Genomic DNA, 17126 nt, shown 5'->3' with positions numbered 1-17126 from the left:
GAATATTTCATTTTGTTCATTCCAAATCTTTTCAATATTTTACAAAATAATTACCTGTTGCAATTTTTTAGTACACCTATGTGTTACAGTGAATGGATTCAGGAAGACCTGAGTTCAAATCTGTCCTCCTGTATCTATTAGTAGTATAACCCTGGCCAACTTATTTAACCCTTTTTGTCTTAATTTCCTCATCTATAAAATGATCTTGAGAAGGGAATGGAAAAACCACTTTGTCGTCTTCACCAAGAAGACTCTAAACGAGCTCATGACGCATCCAATAGGACTGAAAAACAACTAAACAAAAAGTGTCTCTTGTCTATTCATTTGTTTGGTTCAGCGATTCCCCTCCTAACCCTAGTCATGGAAGGTGATTAATCCATCGATTATTCTCTATTTTTTTAGTAAGATGAATTTCATATTTATGTTGAGCAGCCCTTTGGGACTAACTGCGATATTTGGTCTGGGGCACTGATCTAAAGCTGTTCTTGACAAAAAGCTTACTAGGTTTCCTAGTTTTCTAGACCAAATGCCACAATTAGTCCCAAAGGGCTGCTCCACTTAAATATAAAATTCACCTTATTTCATGCACCAGAGAACAACCGAATTTTTCAAATTGGGAGTAATTACTCCTGTAGCTGTTATTTTTTAAAACTTAAAAAAAAGAGTTATGGCAAAGTCAGAATGACATGCATATTTCACTGTACTTTCTTCAATTGATATATGCACATTGTTCTATAATGTTTTCCAAAATATTGCTAAAAAAGCTATTATTGGCTCCTTAAGGAATTTGTACATTTAGAATATACTTCCCATCCTGAAATGGAAGAAGCTATGACAGAAGCAAAAAATTGGGGTTGAGGCTGCCAAAAGATATAGCATTATTGACTACACCTGCATCTGTGATAGAAGCATGCCAAGGCAGGCAGTCTGGATATCTATGACCTAAATATGCCAAATTTAGAAAAAGTACACCTCTGAAGTGTTGGCGGTCCACTCTGGGCAGCCGGGTCTCAGTTTAATTCACACAACTCTTCGGGGAGCTCCACCGGACATGTCCCACATGTGCAATAATGAAAGTCAGCCAGTGAGAGATAAGCAAGGAGTTTATTGCAGGTATATGCTACATCTCCGACTCACATAGTTGAAATAAGGGTATATATAAGCCTAGTCCCCTTGTATCAGCATCCCTCATCTCCAGGCCTGTGGAAGTATAAGGGGTATGCCACAAAAGGTCTGTATCCTGGAAAAATGTGGAATCTTCAACAAGATAAAGATGAAAGGTAGAGAGATAAGGACCAGAACTCCTTCCTGGGACAGTTGAACAATATGAGGATGAAAGGCAGAGGGATAAGGACAAAAGGTCCTTCCTGAGAATATTCAACAAGATAAGGATGAAAGGCAGGAGAACAAAGAGAGAGAAGGGCCAGAGCTCCTTCCTGAGTTCAGAGCACTCTGGTATGGACCTTCTTGTTGTCCCAGGTCTCAATGACTCTCAGGATGAACTCCTCATGGCCACATACTCTATCTATTATCCCCTTACACTGAAGGAATTCAGTTAATGAGATATTAACTTAGAAATCATTTCAGCTGTTAATAAATAAGGCTAAATGGAAAGAGACAGAGAGACAGAGACAGTGAGAGCGAATAAGACGGGGAAAGAGAGAAAAGGAGAAAAAAGAATATGGGAGATCAGAGAGAAGGATGGAAAGAAACAAATTTTGGAGGGTGTAGGAAAAAGGGCAACTTCAGAAAATGAGGATAAATCTCTCAAAGAGAAATGTATCACTAAGTTAACCATAATGGTCTTCTTATGTAGTTTGAAAGAGTTACTTGAGTCAGTACAAAAAGTAAGAAAGTCCTAAGAATTCTCTCAGAAAATTTCAGAGAATATTTGCTGAGAAGGTATAGAAACTTAGGGAGTAGAGCAATGAAAAATCATGATGAGCTCAGGGAATGCCAGTAGAACTTCCTGTTTCTTTAGTCATCCAAGGGATTCCTAACTTCTTATAGAAGCTCACTGAATTGGAAAGTCAGAAAACCTTTTACTGATATGAGACTTTACTTCCTTTCTTTGAAGAAATGGTGAACTATGGATTTGGAAAACCATTTTGTTGTCTTCACCAAGAAAACTCTAAATGAGGTCATGAAGCACCAAATATGACTGAAAACAACTAAACAAAAATTGCTTCTTTCTAGTGACTATCCCTTTGCTTGTCATTTATTGCTAACTAGATATTGTTAGCCTTTTTAAATATATTTTGCAAAATTTATTTTAAAATCTCTGTTCCAAGGGATGCTGCCTGGAACACTGGAGGTGAGGTAGTTTACTTTGGGTAATATAGGTGATATAAAAGCCAAATATAGCAATAAAAATTATTTAAGAATATAGTCATTAACTGAACATCACTAACAGCCCATTCTTCAAGCAAATAAAAATAAAATTTATAGATGATGGTTTCCAAAAGTATTTATAGAATTTGCTTTCCTGGGAATTTTTTTTTGCATTTAATATGTAAATTTTCTGTAGCATTTTAAAGAAATGCTTTACATTTCCTCTAAAAGCCCTAAGCATTTGATATTGGATTTCTCTTTTTTTTAGCTATCTGGTTGCCACAAGCACCAAAGTGACCAGGTGGCTCAGTCACACACAGCTAACCCAACAAACAACTGGCAGCTGCTAGCATGCTGTGATGGTAAAACACAAGGGGATGCAATAGTATTCTCAACTTGTTTCATAAAAACATAGATAAGAATCACAATAAAATCCTCTGAACAGCAAAAAGTGATGCGAAAAACATCAGAGAGGTATTTTACTAAAACTTCTAAATGATAGAAACAAACCAGTAGCTTGCAACTTGCTGATCTGAAAGCTAAGTAATATGAATATTAGAAAAACATACTTTACTCAAACTTTGAAGAGAACTGACTAATAAAATAATCTAGCCACCAAACACCTTCAAACTCATCGGTAAAAACAGGAAGCTCTGTGAGAAACCGTCTTAATTCTTTTCTAATTTTAACATACTAGTTCCTGATTTTAGCTCAAGTAGGGAAAGTAGGTAAACCTTTGTACCTTCCTGTCTCTGATTTTAAATTGTTCCATCTATTTTCTTTTTTAAAGAAATTTGAAATGTTCCATAGAATAAATAAGTAAAAAGCATTTTTCCTCTTTTTAAATTTTTAATTTTTTGTTAATCAGTCTTTCCCCTTATTCACTAAGAGTAATTTTGTTTTTATTATCCCCCCCCCAGTTTCATGCAAAAGCAAGTTTCAACATTTACTTCCTATTATAAAGCATCAATCATCAAAACTGTCTGGTATTGGCTAAGAAATAGAGTGGTGAACCAGTGGAATAGACTAGGTGCAATAGCAGGAGACAATTATAGTAACCTGCTTTTTGTTAAATTCAAAGAGTCCAGCTATTGAAATAAAAACCTCTCTGTCTGATTAAAAACTGCTGGGAAAATTGGAAGTTAGTATGGAAGAAACTTAGATTAGATCAACACCTCACACCCTATACTAAGATAAGATCCAAATGGATACAGGATTTAGACATAAAAAACAATATAGAACATCAAGGACTAGTTTACCTCTCAGATCTATGGAAAGGGAAGCAGTTTATGGCTAAGGAAGAGATGGAGAACATCATTAAAAACAAACTAGATGATTTTGATTACATTAAATTAAAAAGCTTTTGCACAGACAAAACCACTGTAACCAAGATCAAAAGAAATGTAGTAAACTGGGAAACAATCTTTACAACTAATGTTTCTGACAAAGGACTCTAAAATATTCAGAGAACTGACTCAAATTTAAAAAAAAAAAAAGGTATTCCCCAACTGACAACTGGTCAAAGGATATGCAAAGGCAATTTCCAGCTGAGGAAATCAAAGCAATCCATAGACATATGAAAAATTGCTCTGAATCATTACTTAGTAGAGAAATGCAAATTAAAAGTTCTCTGAGGTACTAGACTGGCCAATATGACCAGAAAGGATAAAGATCATTGTTGAAAGGGTTGTGGGAAATCTGGGACACTATTACATTGTTGGTGGAGCTGTGAACTCATCCAACCTTTCTAGAGAGAAATTTAGAACTATGTCCAAAGTGCAACAAAAAAATGTGCATACTCTTTGATCCAGCAATACCATTACTGGGTCTATACCCTGAAGAGATGATGAAAAAAAAGGGTAAAAACATCACTTGTACAAAAATATTCATAGCAGCCCTGTTTTGGGTGGTAAAGAATTGGAAATCAAGTAAATGTCCTTCAGTTGGGGAATGGCTTAGCAAATTGTGGTATATGTGCATTATGGAACACTATTGCTCCATTAGAAACCAGGAGGGATGGGAATTCAGGGAAGCCTGGAGGGATTTGTATGAACTGATGCTGAGCAAGATGAGAAGAACCAGAAAAACACTGTACATCCTAACAGCAACCTGGGGGCAATGATCAACCTTGATGGACTCGTTCATTCCATCAGTGCAACAACCAGGGACAATTTTGAGCTGTCTGCAATGGAGAATACCATCTGTATCCAGAGAAAGGACTGTGGAGTTTGAACAAAGAACAAGGAATATTAACTAATTTAGAAAAAAAACTGATATCTTATTGTCTGATCTTGCTATCTCTTATACTTTATGTCTTCCTTAAGTATATGATTTCTCTCTCATCACACTCAGTTTGGATCAGTGTATACCATGGAAACAATTTAAAGACTGGTAAATTGCCTTCTATGGGGGGAAAATTGTAAAACTCAAAATAAATAAAATCTTTAAGTACAAAAACAAATTTACTTCCAAAACCATGAGTTCCAAATTCCCTCCCTTCCTCTATCCATTCTACCACCTAACTGCCCCATAAATAATTTTTATTAAAAATTGTTCAATCATTCCCCCAATATCTGGACATCCCCTCAAACTCTAGCTCCCTGCCACCAGAAAAGAACTATTTAAATATCCCTATACATATAGATTCTTTCCTTTCAGTATTTCATCTCTTCAGAAACATAGACCTAGCAGTGGCACTGCTAGGTCAAAAAGTAGGCATAATTTTATAGCCCTCTGGGTATAATTCAAAATGGCTCTACAGAACTGTTGAATCACTTCACAGCTCCTCCAATAGTATATCAATGTCTCAGCTTCCTTACATTCCTTCCAACATTTATCATTTTCTCCTTCTATCCTATCAACCAACCCAATAGATATATAGTTCCAACCAATCCAGAATTGTTCCAGCCCACATTTCTTGTATCAATAATGAGGTGGGATATTGTTTGAAAAAAATAACTATTTAAATAGATTGCATTGATAACCTCATCTGAAAACTGTTCACAAACTTGTTCCAATATCTTTTTCCACAGTTGCGATTGCTACCTGGATTCCCTTTCATTCCATTCCTCCTCACTTCCATTTACTCTATTCTCTCTCCCCCCTTTCTCTTTGTCCCTCCATGAAAGTGTATTGCATCTGACTGCCCCTTACCATGATCTTCACTCCCTTCAATCACCCACCCCCCCTATGCCTGACCCCTTTCTCCTCTTCCTTTCCTCTCTTAGTTTCCTCTAGGGTAAGATAGATTTCTATATCCAATTGAGTGTTTTTATTAAGTCTATGAGCCAATCCCAATGAGAGTAAGACTCCCTCACTCCCTCTCACCTTCCCCCTCTTCCACTCCACTGCAAAATTTTTTCTTGCTTCTTATATATGGAATAACTTTCCCCATTCTCACTCTACTTTCCCTTTCTCCCAATACATGCCTCTTTCACCAATTAACTCCATCTTTTAAATATATTATCCCCTGAAATTCAACTCCCACCTATGCCATATATATCTATATATATATATATATATCTATATATATATATCTATATATATATATCTATATATATATATATATATGCTACTTCTAACTACCCTAATAAATGAGAAAGTTCATATGAGTTATGACTATCATCTTCCCAAGGAGGAATATAAGCAGTTCAATATCATTAAGTCCCTCATGATTTGCCTTTCCTATTTACCTTTTCTTTGCTTCACTTGAGTCTTGTATTTGAAGATCAAATTTTCTATTCAGCTCTGGCCATTCCATCAGGAAAGTTTGAAAGTTCTCTATTTCATTAAATGTCAGAGTAAAACATGTCAATTTCTTCCCAATCCAAACTCAATATTCTTCTCAATTCATGTCTTCATTTTTTTTCTTTTAAATTAAAATTGCACAAAGTATTTTAGCCAGAGTCTATGATCCCATGGTCTTATTTGAATTTTCTCTCTTTTCCCAAAGCAATTATTATTTTCCACTGATCTGACTAGTACTTATTGATTAATTAATATCCACATTATAGTCTTTAAAAGGGATAAATTATCAATATGATCCAATTTGCATTATAATAAGAATATAAACATGTATTACATATATCTACATTATATAGAGAGATATACATTGTATGTATATCTATATATCTATCATATAGCTCCAAAATATTCCAAAATATATATCCAAATGTATGCCAAAAGTTTAATTCCAGTTTTAAACTACTAAAATTTAAAACTTCTCTAAGGCTTTTGTGAATATACTGCCTAAATTTTCTTATAAACCTATAAGTTTCTCCTGTGAAACAAGATAACAAAATTCTGAAGAACAGTTCATTTTCCTCTATTTTTAAGACATTGTACTTTCACTTGAACAAAATGAATTACCTCTCTCATTGCTTTCTATAGAATAAGTGATTTTTTTCTAATTTGAAAGGAAAAAAAGAGGATGTATGTTGTTCTCTCCTCTAAGCATGCCAAGGAACAACAATTGTAACCTAGTGGAAATGCATCAATAATTTTCAGTCCTTTGCAGAATGAATTAACCATGTGAAATGTTGACACCATCTGAGCATTGTAGGCATTTCAGGAAAGAATGTTCTGTCATAGTACTGTGGATGATAGCATTCATGTTAACCTATTGACTCTGTTTGATATGGCAGGTTCAGCTCATCCTAACAATCATTCTCTTCCAATGTAATGTCAATAGACTATAATTGTAACAGATCTGGAAATGAGATGGAGGTTTATCTATTATTGTGCCAGGAAAAAGTCTGAACATTTGTTATAAATAAAGGCATCATAGAAGTGATCAAGGGGAAAAAGTAAGAAATACAGTGAGGAGAAAAACAAAGAAATTTACCTAATCTTTGAAGCAAGAGTTTTTATAATTAATATTTTGAGCAGTATGAATACTAGGACTAGGGAAATATAACACAACCCAAAATATAACCATAATATACCATCTTCAAGAAAAATTTGCATACTTTCTATTACTAAACTCTAGGCATTAGAGCTCCTAACCATTGATTATAATTTAAAATAATTTATTTTATGATTATAATTTAAATTTCACCCACCCCCGAACTCTAGGCTCATTAAGGACAAGGTTGGATCCAGTAAAATTGAGCTCAAAGTTGGTTTTCTTTTTTTTCTCCTTGGCTATTACGGATCTCCTATCATTTCTTAACTAATAACATATATATATATATATATACATATATATATATATATATATATATATATATAGAGAGAGAGAGAGAGAGAGAGAGAGGTGTATATGTGTATGTATATGTGAATTTATATGCATAAATATAGTTGCATATATAAATTTATATGTATATAATGTCTAGCTTCCCCTAAATGTTAGACAACAGAGTCCCACTTCCCTTATATATACTGAGTTTACTATTGAAATTTCTTCTGATTAAAGCTGCATCAGCAAAGAGAGAAAGCCAAACACTCCCATAAAAAGATTAAGCATTCTGAAGAAATGAGAGATGAATAACCTAAAGTGCCAATTCATTTCAACCATCTGCACCCCACCATGAGTACAACCAGCACAGTCTCATAAATGTTTGTTTCAAGATCTTAATTGGGGTGACCTTTCTTTGATCTTCTCATAGCCATGACTCAGTTTGAACCCAATATATCATATAAGAAATTCTTCCTGGCCACTAATAGAGGGAGGAATTACCAAAACATAAAATTCCAAAAATGTGGTGGTTAAATTTCAGAATTTCTTTATCAATCCAGTTCTGTAAAACAGTAGGAAAAGACATTCAAACATTAAAAACAAACAAATCAATGTAATTGAATTATCCAACTGAAAATGTAATATAAGAGTGGTGAGGGAATTAGTTGGAAGAAAATATTAGCATAGTATATTACAAAGAATTTTTATTACTTCATCCATCTCTAAAACCAATAAATCAATAAACAAATATTTTTTAAATGAATTCTATGTGCCAGACATTGTGCTGGATGTTGGGTATAAAAAAATGTAGTTTTTCAAGAAGCCTACATTCTGTTTGGGGAAACAGAGCAAACATATGTAAGAACAAGATAAGACTATGGTTTTAAAAAAATGATTATTAATAGAAGGACCTACAAGAGATAAAAGGATGTAAGGGGGTGGCTAGGTGGTGCAGTGGGGGTGGCTAGGTGGTGCAGTGGATAGAGCACTGGCCCGGGAGTCAGGAGGACCTGAGTTCAAATCCGGCCTCAGACACTTAATAATTATCCAGCTGCATGGCCTTGGGCAAGCCACTTAACCCCATTTGCCTTGCAAAATGCTAAAAAAAGGGGATGTAAGGAATGAATATTTAAAGGAAACGAAGAATCAAATGAAAGTAAAGAGGAAGCATTTAATCAGTGTTACTTGAACAAAAAATTCTATGTCCACTTAATTCTCATAAGTTTGGAAAGAATGTCACTGTGGAAAATTAGTTGAGTAAAGAAAAAAAAAAGAAATAGCTATAGAGAACTAGAAAGGGGATATTAAATTTTTCAGTAATTTCAGAATCCTGGTGGGGTGAGGGGCTTATTAGATTATAACAAAGGTAGAGTGAACCTGGAAGAGATTGTTGTTGTTTATATTATTCATTTTTGAAGATACCAATTGCATCATAATGCTGGCATCCGGCAACAGAGTGTACGGGTGATATCTTGACTGGCACGTTAATTGGATTTAAGTAGGGCAGAATTGTAGTCATTAGTCTCCCTCTCTCTTCCGGTGTCATTAAAGTCTGGTGGCAGAACAAAAGTCAGGATGATTGGAAATGGCCCAGGATGCGATCACTTTGCTTAGTATCTTAGATGCTTGACCAAACTCTTAAGTATTTCAGCCTCTTTCATCTCCCATTGGAACAAATTTCTCTCTGCCCTTTCTCTAGGATGTCTTCCCATACTAGGGGCAGACATTCCCCTAATTTACTGGTGTGCTTGAGGTTTCTTGTACCTTTACTTCAATTAGTAGGTCTGTCAAGACAGTTAACTACAGTCTTGCTTATGAAAATTCTGAAGTTTCTTGGAGTCACAGATAAAAATTGGGTGAGCAGATCTGAAAAAGGCTCAGGAAGTTCTCAAACAAAGGTGTTAATTCTTCTTGAATAGCCTATATTCCCTATTTAGAGGAGGTAAGGGATTAGGTTTGTAAGGAATTAGGAAACTCTGAACCAAGAAGAAATGAAAGGGATTCATTTAATCATATACCTACAGATGGAGAAAGAGATGAGAGGCTTATAATAGAATTTCTTTGAGGGCAATGGGTACCTCAGACAGGAGATTAGGTGCATGGCCCTCTGGAGTTCTCCAGCATCTCAGGGCCTAAATCCAAAGGTAGAATGGAATGAACTCAGAAGAGGTAATGATTTGGGTTACACATTTCTCTTAGCATGCCACAGTGTTTCTAATATTTAGGCATAGCCAAAGAATCTGTCAAAATCAAACACACAGTCACATACACCCCTCATGATCATCACCAATAATAAAAAAAAAACACAAAGTGAAAGTAATAAAAAGCCATTAACTCAATGATTCAAGAATGGCAGAGAGGAGGAAAGACAAATTTTTCTGTCCCACTTTCAAGAGGGACATAGTGAAAATTAAGAAGGAACCTGCAACTATATATCCCAAGAAATGGAGATTAGAATTCAAAATAGCTCAAATAAGGATAGAAGTATAGCTACTGTTGTTAAGTAGTTATTTCAATCATGTCTGACTCTTTTTTTTTATTTAAAGACCTTTATTAACAGGCGCTTGCAGTTTGTGGATTTTTTTAAAAAATCAGGTGTACTTTTATACAAATTAAAAATGAGGTTCTTAAAAATCTCAACTTGACCAGATATGAAACAATTTAAAAACTTTTAAAGGTGTATTGAGAAAACCAGGCTTTTTAAAAAAAACATGTTTGTCATTCCCCAAAAGAGACTTTTTTAGGTAAAAATAATAAAAACCCCATGCTGCATAGATAATGCAGAGAGTTCTAGTTATCTGGTCCATAGCAAAAAGCAAGCACTTAGGTCTTCCGTTCCAAATCTTTTGTTCATTTCTTATTATTGCTGGAATGTCATATTCTTTCTTCTTGTATGATGACTAAAGCGGGCGATGGTAGAGATGGTAAGCGGCATTTACTGAGCCCCGCGCTGCTCAGCCTCGGGAGCGGACGTGTTCTCAGCTGGTGGCTCGGCTGCTTTTGTCTCTTTGCCATCTTGTGCTTTAGGGTTCTCTGGGCGTCTGCGGCGGGCATTGAAGTTAGGGCGGTACCGACGTTGAGGTGGCTGCTGACCCTGGGGCTCATCTCCTTGGTTCTCTTTGTCTTCTTCATTACCTTCCTCTCTAGGCTGTCTTTGACGAGGAGGGCCCCTGCGCAGTCGTGGTCTGTAACCCCAATACATATTCTGTCTCACTGGTCTACCTTGTTCTGTTCTCCTGCACCCTGGTCGTCAGCTCCCTCCATGACTTCTCCCTGCACAGGAGGGTCGGAATACTGTGGTCGCCCATAGGGTCTCCTCATGTAGTAAGGTGGGAACCGTCGCCCGCGGTGGGGATGACGTGGTCGGGGCTGGCCTTCTGGGGTGCTCTCTGACCCCTCCTTCTTTTCCCCACTCTCACTATTCTGGTGATTCTGCTGGTAGTTCCGTGGAGGACCCCTACGCCGTGGATAACGTCTGTGATGGTTACGGTCGGCTGCATAGGGAACACCGCCAGGGCCTGTAGCATGAGCTGCCTCCGCGCCCTTTTCTCCTTCAACAGCATCCAGCTCCACAGGCTCTCCATCTCCTACACTGCGAAGGTACTTCCTGGGGTTATTCTTCTTTATGGCCGTCTGGTGTACAAATACATCTTCCTTGGTGTCATTCCTGCGGATGAAACCGTAGCCGTTGCTTACATTGAACCATCATACTGTTCCCAAAACCTTGGTTGCAATGACCTGCTTGTCCCCGCCGGCGGGCGCCGCCGATGTGAGGCCGCCCGGGCCGCCGCGGCTGGTGATGCCGGGCTTGGTCTCGGGGGTGCTGAGGGCGGCCCCCGCGGGCGGCTGCTGGGTCTCGGCCTGGCTGCTCATGGCTGCGGTGATGGTGACTGGGGCGGCGGCGGCTCCTCCCGGGGTGTGATGGTGACTGGGGCGGCGGCGGCTCCTCCCCGGGTGTGATGGTGACTAGGGCGGCGGCGGCTCCTCCCGGGGTGTGATGGTGACTAGGGCGGCGGCGGCTCCTCCCGGGGTGTGATGGTGACTAGGGCGGCGGCGGCTCCTCCCGGGGTGTGATGGTGACTGGGGCGGCGGCGGCGGGGCTGCTCTCAGGGCTCTCTGGGGTCCGCTCTCCGCTGCCGCTACCGATCGAACTCATGTCTGACTCTTTGTGACAACATTTAGGGATTTTCTTGGCAAAGGTATTGGAATAAATGAGAAAAATCTCCAAGGCAAATCAACCAGGCCTAAAAACAATAGAAGAGAGGTAATTTAAGAATTATTGAACTACCACAAAACCATGATCCAAAAAGACTCTAGACATTAAATATCCATAAATTATAAAGGAAAACTGTCCAGATGTCTTAGAAATAGAAAGTAGAAATTGAAAAACACCACATCACCTCTTGAAATTCAAAAATTAAAGCTACTAATATATAATGACCAAATTCCCGAGCTCTCAGCTTGAAGAAAAGATACTTCAAGCAGCTATAAGGAAAAAAAATTCCAAATACCATGGAGCCACAGCCAGGATCACACAAAATATAGTAGCTACTCCTTTAAAGGATTAGAAGGATTTGAATATGATTTTCTGAAAAGCAAAGGAGTTAGGATACAACTAAGAATAACCTAAACAGAAAAACTGAATATGACAACAAGACATTTAATGAAACAGGGAACTTTCAACCATTCCTGACAGAGCTAAATAGAACATTTAATATTCAACGCAAAATTCAGGTAGCATAAAAAAGAAAAACATAACTGAGAAATTATAAGGAAATTAAGAGGATTAATCTGTACAAATTCCTATATGAAAAGATGATACATGTAGCCAACTCCTGAGAATTTTATCATCATTGGGAGAATTGGAAGAAGTCTACTTACACAAAATGCATGTATGTGAATCTGTTATATTGGAACAATATAAAAAGAATTACGGTAGGTTGATAAAGAGGGATGCAATAAGGAAAAGAAGAAGAAAGAAAACAAATGAGGAAATTATCTCACATAATGGAAGCACACAAAAAGTTTATTTTTCTCAACAGAGGAAAAATGGAGGAGAGGGGAATGGAGGATGCTTGAGAAACAGGACTCATTGGAAAAGACTCTGATTGAAGGTAAAAGTAAAAGGGAATGGCAAAGGATGAAATGGATAGAACATGGAAGCAATGAACAGAGCCTGGGCATACATTGGAACATAATGAAGGATAGAAAGGGCCTATGTGCTATGGTTTGTGGGGAGAAAAAAATCAGAAATGACAAGATAAATGAAGAATGAAAATAACTATAAAGCCCAAGTAAAGGAGTAAATACTTTAAACAGCCACAAAGAAACAATTCAAGTATTGTAGAACGACAGTCAGTATCACATAAGATCTAGCACCTTCCATGTCAAAGAAGCACAGGGCTTGTATTATGATATTCAAAAGGTATTAAAAACTTGGATTAAAACTAAAAATATTCTTTCCAGGAATGCCAATTATATTACTTCAGGAGATAAAAGATGGATATTTAATGAAATAGGTTATTTTCAAGCATTCTAAATGAAAATACTAAAATCAAATAGAAAATTTGACATTCAAAGAGAAGACTCAAGAGAAGCAATAAAAAAGTAAACATAAAAAAAGTAATCATAAGGACTAAATAATGTTAAATCAATTACTTCCTTGACTAGGAAGATGATACATGTAACTACTAAAATCTTTATCATTAGTAGGGCAGTTAGCACGTGTCTACTTAGACAAGGACAATAGATATGAGTCAATCACTTTGGAGTGGCTTTTTAAAAAATGAAGGAATGAGAAAGAATTATGCATAGTGAGAAGGGGAAAGTGAGAGGGAGAATGGGAAAATTTTATCATAGAAAATGAGGCATTCAAAAAAGAACATTTGTAGGGTAGAGGAATATGAGGGGTTGTTAGGCAATGTATAAAACTCTATTTCATTAGATTTGTTTCAAAGAGGGATGTATATATATGCACAAAAAATCAGTTCGATGTAGAAATCTATATCATCCCACTGGAAAATAAAAGTGTAAAGGAATAAGAAATGGGGAGGGTTGATAAAAGGAATGGTAAATTAAGGGAGGCAGTGGTCAGAAGCAAAGAAAACTTGAGAAAGGACAGATAAATATAGAGTATAAGGATTAAAAAGAAGAAAATTAGGATGGAGAGAAATGCATAGTAATCATAACAATGTGAATGTAAATAATACATAAAAGTGAATTGGAAAGAAGAATGAATTAGAAACCAAAACCCAACAATATATTGTTTACAAGACACATACTTGGAACAGAAAAACACAAATAGAGTTAAAGAGTTAGAGCAGAATCTACAATGCATCAGTTGAGGTAAAAAAAATCAGGAATGAGGGCAGTTAGATGGCACAGTGAATAGAGCACTGGTCCTGGAGTATGAAGGACCTGAGTTCAAATCCCATCTCAGATAGTTAATAAACCTAGCTGTGCAATTTTGGGTAAATCACTTAACCCCATTCCTGGAAAAAACAACAACAAAAGAGAGAAATAACATTCATGATCCAGACACAAAGACAAATAATAAATCTAATTAGAGGAGATAAGCAGAGAAACTGCATTTTGCTAAAAGGTACTATAGGCAATGGGGAAATATAAAAATATTTAAGGACAATTTTCTCTGATAAAGCCCTTATTTCTCAAATATCTAGGCAACTGGGTCAACTTTATAAAAATAGGAGCCATTCTCCAGTTGGTTATTGTTGAAAGATATGAACAAGCAAATCTCAGAAGAAATCAATATTATAGTCATACTAAAAAAAAAGTACAATTACCATTGATCGGAGAAATGTTGATTAAAACAACTCTAAATATCAACTTACTCTTATCAGAAATGACAAACCTCTAATGCATTGCTTTGATCCACCTCTCCATTCCTTATCCAGTATGCTTATCCGGATTGCCTTCATTTATACTGCTTTGTAAGATAGTTTGAAATCCGGTACTGCTAGAGCACCTTCTCTCACATCAATTAACTCTTATAGAAGAACATTTGTTAAGAGGACTCAACAAAAACAAAACTTACAAAATATTTATTTTCCAGGACCAGGAGTACTTACAATTATCTGTCTCAATTCCTAGTGGGAGTGGACTTAGTTTAAATATAGTTGATGGAAAGTATTCATTCCAACTCTCTTATTCCCAACCCCCAATTAAAAAACTTTTTTGTGCCTCTTTTATATGGAATTACTTAACCTATTTTACCTCCTCCTCTCCCCTTCTTCCACTGTGTTTCTCTTTCTTAACCTTTAATTTTATTTTTTCGATATCAGCAAATTATATTCAGCTCACAGCTCAGTAAGTATATGTAAATTCTTTCTAAATGTCGTAATAGTGAAAAATTCCTTAAAAATTACAGGTATCATCTGCCCATGTAGAAAAACACAAATTTTAACCTTATTGTTCCCTTGTGATTTCTGTTTCCTGTTTACTTTTTTTATGGTATTTTGAATTATATGTCCCATAAGCAACTCAAACTCGACATGTCTGAAAATCAAAATCATTATTCTCCTTATTCCCCAAATCCACTCCTATTCTAAAATTTTCTGTTTCTGTCAAGGATACCAGTCACTCAGGTCTGTAATTTCTTCACCTTTCCTCTACTCAACATTTGTAATCAGGGACTAAGTAACTCTTGTCTTTCTCCTTCCATGCCACCTCTTATATTTCTTCTCTTCTTTCCACTAATGCTATTGGAATACCACTACCTTAGTTCAGGTACTCATAGTCTACAAGGTGGCCTAATAATATTAGCCTTCTAAAGTTTATTCCTTCTCCAATCCATTCTCTGTGAAGGTACTAAAGTGTTTTTTTTTTTTTCCCAAAACATGTATTTCAGCATGTTACTCCCTGATTTAATGAATTCCAATGGCTCACAGTTTCTTCTTGGGTCAGGTAAAATTTCTCTGTTTGCCTTTGTGACCTACTTCTTTTTTTTTTCCCATTAATCCCCTTCACAACCTCTACCAGTCAAGAAAACTCTTTCTCACACATGACAATACTTCTTCTGTCTCTGCATTTGTATGTAGTCTGTCCCTGAAACCTAAAATTCTATCTCTTGGAGGGGATGTGGGAAAATTGGGACACTAAACATTATTCTAACATAGCTGGAGAGCAATTTGGAACTATACCCAAAGGGAAATAAAACCATGTATACCATTGGATCCAGCAATACCACTACTTAGTCTATATCCCAAAAAAGAGTTAAAAAAAATCCCCGATGGGCCCGGCCCGGAAGGCTGCGCTTCCCTCCTGAGCCCAGCCTCGGCCGCGGAGCTAGACCGTGGCCGATGCCGTCCGCGCAATGGTGAGCGCTCCAGCAGTGGAGAAAAGTTACCCCGAAAGGCTGCGGGACGATGGAGTCATCTGGAAGCTGCGAGGAGGAAGGCCCCCTGAGGGGGTCCCGGGGGGAGTGTCCACAGGCCGAAAGGATCCACTTCGTGAGGAAGAGCAAGGAAGCGGGCCTCCTAGTCCTGGACATGGAACGGCCGTGTCCGCCTTCAAGCAAGCCCAACTGGAGAAAGAAGCCCAGAAAGACTGGGACCTGTTTTACAAGAGAAACAGGACCCACTTCTTCAAAGACAGACACTTGACCACCCGGGAGTTTGAGGAGCTGAGGTCGTGCCGGGAGTTTGATGGTCAGAAGTTGACTATCTTCGAAGCTGGCTGTGGGGTCGGAAACTGTTTATTCCCACTTCTAGAAGAAGATTCGAATATCTTTGCTTATGCCTGTGACTTCTCACCCCGGGGCCATCGAATATGTTAAGCAAAACCCTTAGTAGGATGCTGAGAGGTGTAAGGCATTCCATTGTGATCTGACCCAAGATGATCTCCTGGAGCATGTCCCAGCTGCCTCTGTGGATGCAGTCACTTTGCTATTAATACTGTCTGCTGTTCACCCTGACAAGATGCACCTGGTCTTGCAAAATGTTTACAAGGTACTAAAGCCAGGTAAATGTGTCTTGTTTCCAGACTATGGACTGAATGATCACGCTTCGGTTTAAAGCTGGCAACAAGCTGGGAGAAAACTTTGACGTTAGACAAGATGGGACTAAGGCCTATTTCTTTACTGATTTATTCTTGGCTCAGCTCTTCAGAGCAACGGGATATGAAGAAGTGGTCAATGAGTATGTGCTTCGAGAAACCATGAATAAGAAATAAGGCCTCTGTGTCCCCAGAGTTTTTCTACAGAGCACATTTCTTGGTCTCCTTTGTAATCAATTGTATCTTATTTTATACAATTAGAAACATGATTCTGAGAATAGGTGTTTGGGTTTCATCAGATTCCCAAAGGTGGTTGAGACACAGAGGTTTAGGACCCCTGCTCCAGGTCCTCTGATATTCCATAGGTGTTCATGTCATGTGGCTGGCCCACCTCCTTGTTCAGACATAGTCTAGAGGAGACCTTTTGTGCCCAATGAGTAGCAATCTGAGACTTAGTTAAGTTACAGCATTATGGCTTGTGCTCACTTGTGACATCTGCCATATCTTCTCTCATACGTTGATATGGGATTGGGGGGGGGGGCATTGAATCCATCATTGAAAGGAATCATTATGTGATCCTGCTTCATTGTAACATCAGGATATTTGA

General features: G+C 37.5%; 2 pseudogenes; one reads left to right on the top strand and one right to left on the bottom strand.

The window, feature by feature from the left end:
- Positions 1-10060: 10060 nt before the first annotated feature.
- LOC141515957 (Y-box-binding protein 1 pseudogene) lies at positions 10061-11638 on the bottom strand (annotated as a pseudogene).
- Positions 11639-15839: 4201 nt separating this feature from the next.
- LOC141517217 (tRNA N(3)-cytidine methyltransferase METTL6 pseudogene) lies at positions 15840-16825 on the top strand (annotated as a pseudogene).
- Positions 16826-17126: the final 301 nt, after the last annotated feature.

This window comes from Macrotis lagotis, chromosome 3 (assembly GCF_037893015.1).
Source record: "Macrotis lagotis isolate mMagLag1 chromosome 3, bilby.v1.9.chrom.fasta, whole genome shotgun sequence".
Lineage (NCBI taxonomy): Eukaryota > Metazoa > Chordata > Mammalia > Peramelemorphia > Peramelidae > Macrotis > Macrotis lagotis.
Note: the sequence above shows the minus strand (reverse complement) of the source record. Positions and strands in the feature narration are given on the sequence as shown.